Source organism: Arachis ipaensis, chromosome B06 (genome assembly GCF_000816755.2).
Source record: "Arachis ipaensis cultivar K30076 chromosome B06, Araip1.1, whole genome shotgun sequence".
Lineage (NCBI taxonomy): Eukaryota > Viridiplantae > Streptophyta > Magnoliopsida > Fabales > Fabaceae > Arachis > Arachis ipaensis.
This window is the reverse complement of record NC_029790.2, coordinates 111,075,823-111,080,534: the sequence shown is the minus strand read 5'-3', so window position 1 is coordinate 111,080,534 and position 4,712 is coordinate 111,075,823.

Genomic DNA, 4,712 nt, shown 5'->3' with positions numbered 1-4,712 from the left:
TCATCCTTGAAATTAGTTTAATTATTTTGATGTGGTGACAATACTTTTTATTTTCTGAATGAATGCTTGAACAGTGCATGTGTCTTTTGAATTTGTTGTTTATGAATGTTAAAATTATTGGCTCTTAAAAGAATGATGAAAAAGGAGAAATGTTATTGATAATCTGAAAAATCATAAAATTGATTCTTGAAGCAAGAAAAAGCAGTGAAAAACAAGGCTTGCGAAAAAAAATTGCAAAAAAAAAAAAGAAAGAAAGAAAAAGAAAAAACAAGCAGAAAAAGCCAAGAGCTCTTTAAACCAAAAGGCAAGAGCAAAAAGCCAGTAACCCTTTAAACTAAAAGGCAAGGGTAAAAAGGATCCAAGGCTTTGAGCATTAATGGATAGGAGGGCCTAAAGGAATAAAATCCTGGTTTAAGCGGCTAAACCAAGCTGTCCCTAACCATGTGCTTGTGGCGTGAAGATGTCAAGTGAAAAGCTTGAGACTGAGCGGTTAAAGTCGTGATCCAAAGCAAAAAAGAGTGTGCTTAAGAGCTCTGGACACCTCTAACTGGGGACTCTAGCAAAGCTGAGTCACAATCTGAAAAAGTTCACCCAGTTATGTATCTGTGTCATTTATGTATCCGGTGGTAATACTGGAAAACAAAGTACTTAGGGCCACGGCCAAGACTCATAAAGTAGCTGTGTTCAAGAATCAACATACTGAACTAGGAGAATCAATAACACTATCCAAATTCTGAGTTCCTATAGATTCCAATCATTCTGAACTTCAAAGGATAAAGTGAAATGCCAAAAATGTTCAGAGGCAAAAAGCTACTAGTCCCGCTCAACTAATTGGAGCTAAGTTTCATTGATATTTTTGAATTTATAGTATATTCTCTTCTTTTTATCCTATTTGATTTTTAGTTGCTTGGGGACAAGCAACAATTTAAGTTTGGTGTTGTGATGAGCGGATAATTTATACGCTTTTTGGCATTGTTTTTAGGTAGTTTTTAGTATGATTTAGTTAGTTTATACTAAGTTTTTATTAGTTTTTATGTAAAATTCACATTTCTAGACTTTACTATGAGTTTGTGTGTTTTTCTGTGATTTCAGGTATTTTCTGGCTGAAATTGAGGGATCTGAGCAAAAATCTTATTCAGAGGCTGAAAAAGGACTACAGATGCTGTTGGATTCTGACCTCCCTGCACTCGAAATGGATTTTCTAGAGCTACAGAAACCTAATTGGCGTGATCTCAATTGCGTTGGAAAGTAGACATCCTGGGATTTCCAGCAATATATAATAGTCCATACTTTGCCGGAGTTTTGATGACGCAAACTGGCGTTTAAACACCAACTTCCTGCCCTATTCTGGCGTTAAACGCCAGAACTGAGTTACAAGCTGAAGTTAAACGCCCAAACTGGCACCAAAGCTGGTGTTTAACTCCAAGAAAAGTCTCTACATGTGAAAGCTTCAATGCTCAGCCCAAGCACACACCAAGTGGGCCCGGAAGTGGATTTCTGCATCATTTACTCATTTCTGTTAACCCTAGCTACTAGTTTAGTATAAAAACTACTTTTATAGATTTATTTTATGTCTTTTGACCATCTTATGCTCCTATTTTGACTATTGTACACGTTTGGAGGCTGGCCTCACGGCCATGCCTAGACCTTTCACTTATGTATTTTTAACGGTGGAGTTTCTACACCCCATAGATTAAGGTGTGGAGCTCTGCTGTTCCTCATGAATTAATGCAAAGTACTCTTGTTTTTCTATTCAATTCAAGCTTATTCTTATTCCAAGATATTCACTCACACTTCAACCTGATGAATGTGATGATCCGTGACACTCATCATCATTCTCACCTATGAACGCGTGCCTGACAACCACTTCCGTCCTATCTGCAATAGCTTGAGCGTGTATCTCTTAGCCTCCATTCCAAAAGATCGGAGTCTTCATGGTATAAGCTAGAATCAATTGGCAGCATTCTTGAGATCCGAAAAGTCTAAACCTTGTCTGTGGTATTCCGAGTAGGATCTGGGATGGGATGACTGTGACGAGCTTCAAACTTACGAGTGTTGGGCATAGTGACAGACGCAAAAGGATCAATGGATCCTATTCCAACATGAGTGAGAACCGACAGATGATTATCCGTGCGGTGACAGCGCACTTGGACCATTTTCACTGAGAGGACGGACGGTAGCCATTGACAACGGTGATCCCCCAACATACAGCTTGCCATGGAAAGGAGTATGAATGATTGAATGAAGACAGTAGAAAAGCAGAGATTCAGAAGGAGCAAAGCACCTCCATACGCTTATCTGAAATTCTCACCAATGAATTACATAAGTATTTCTATCTTGTTTTATATTTTATTTATATTTTAATTATCAAAACCTCATAACCATTTGAATCTGTCTGACTGAGATTTACAAGATGACCATAGCTTGCTTTAAGCCGACAATCTCCGTGGGATCGACCCTTACTCACGTAAGGTTTATTACTTGGACGACCAAGTACACTTGCTGGTTAGTTGTGCAGAGTTGTGAAAAAGAATTGAGATTATGAACGTGCGTACCAAGTTTTTGGCGCCGTTGAGATCACAATTTCGTGCACCACCGATCCCTAAGAAGTTGTCAACTTGAGGGAGGAGGTGCAGAAGCTGACATAGGAGCTTCACCAACAAGCGGAGCAGTTTGAGCAGAGGTACAATGACCTTTTTGCACGTGTGAGAGGATTCGTTGCCATCAGCTCAGACTTGATAGAGAAGTTGGAGCAGCTCGATCGGTTGGGAAAATAGATGGAGGAGTACAACCAACAGATGCGCGCTGGAGCCAACGGTGCTGGAGGTAGTGGCATTGCTGGTTCCAGCAGCAACACTACTGGTGTGGCACCGACATCAGTACCTACTCCGCTACCTCAGCAGGGGGACCACGATGACGACAACGACGATTATCAGAATCTGTAGGAGTTTCATTTTTTTGTTTACCTACTTCATTGTATTCTACTTTTGTGATATTTTATGGTATTCAGACTATTTATTTTTAATAAAATAATTTATTGATTTATGCTAATTTTATATTTCTGCTAACAATTTTGTTAACAAAAATTTTAATTTGACTACTAATTATGACTTAACTTTACCAAAAAAAATTAAAAAATATTATCCGACAGTAACTTGGTGCCTAAACACGTGAAATGGTACCAATAAGCAGTTTTCGGGAAAAAAAACTGACAAAAATCCGCAATTAATTAGCATCGGATAAAAAAAATCCGCCAGTAAGTAATTTTCGGTGACGTTTATACCATCAACTTCAGGACAACAGTAAATCTGACGGTAACTTTTGTTACCGACAAATTTATTTGATAAATATGATGGTACTTAACTTTTTCTTGTAATGGCAGCCATTGTCGAGTCATGGTGCTGCTATTATGACCCTGCTGGTATAGTTTAGCCAACTATCACCTCAATTTGGAAAAAACCCTAAAATTTGAGTAAAAAGTGAAACGTTGCTATACCTCTAATTCTAATGTTGAAAGTAGAAAGAGAAAGATGGAAATAAGAGTAGAATGAGTTGGATTTGAATTTGAATTTATTATTATTATTATGTTGTTTATTGATAGAAGCACCATGAGTAAGAAGATACTTTTTAAAATTATAATAATAACTGTTGGGGCTTTTTTTTTTATAATAATTATTGGAGCTTTTGTAACTATAATCATTTTTGTTTGTCATGTCATTTTTTTTTTGTTAGTCAGGTCAGTATTTAACGTTAATGTCATTTAACTCAATTGATAGTTGGTCACTTTTGTCAAAATTAATAATCTTTTATAAAGATTATTTTGTCAATAACATTTTTTTGAGACTATTTTTTTTGTGTATGAATCTTTCGAGTATTGATTTAATAATTATCTCAAAATCAATAATTAAATCTTTTAGAAGAAAATATATGATTTAGATTTAACAGAATGCTAATATTTCTACTTTTAACTCATTTTAAATGTGTTTATAGAAGATTTTTAGATTTTTGTTGATCGGGTCAGCATTTAATGTTGACGTCATCCAACTCAATTAATGGTTGGTCACTTTTATCAAAATTAATAATCTTTTATAAGGACTATTTTATCAATAACATCTTTTGAATTATTTTTCTCTGTGCATGAATCTTTTAAGTATTGATTTAATAGTTATCTCAAAATCAATAATTAAATCTGTGAGAAAATGATAAATAGGTCCTTGACCTTTTGACCCATAAACATTTAAATTTCTGAAGATTTAAAAATATATTTAAATCATTGACCTTCTCAAAACCTAGACATATTGATCCCAGGTCTAATTTGTCTCAAATTTTAAGAACTCTTCCACGTTTGCATCCGTATATATATTGGCCAGGTCAGTACAACGGAAGTTACCTTCGATTTTTCCATTGAGTCTGACAGATCCAAATGAACAGAGAGATCGATTTGTCCAGATTTTGAAAATGTTAGAGGCTTAAATATATTTTTAAATCCTTGGAGACTTAAATGTATGTGGACCAAAAGATTAATGACCTATTTATCCTTTTTTCTAAATTTTTTTAAAAGAAAAATATATGATTTAGACTTAACAAAATGCTAATATATCTACTTTTAACTTATTTTAAACGTGTTTATAGAAGATTTTTAGATAGAACACTACTTTTCATATAACAAAATAATTTATTTCTTTTTCAGTGTAGTTATTGATATAATTGAT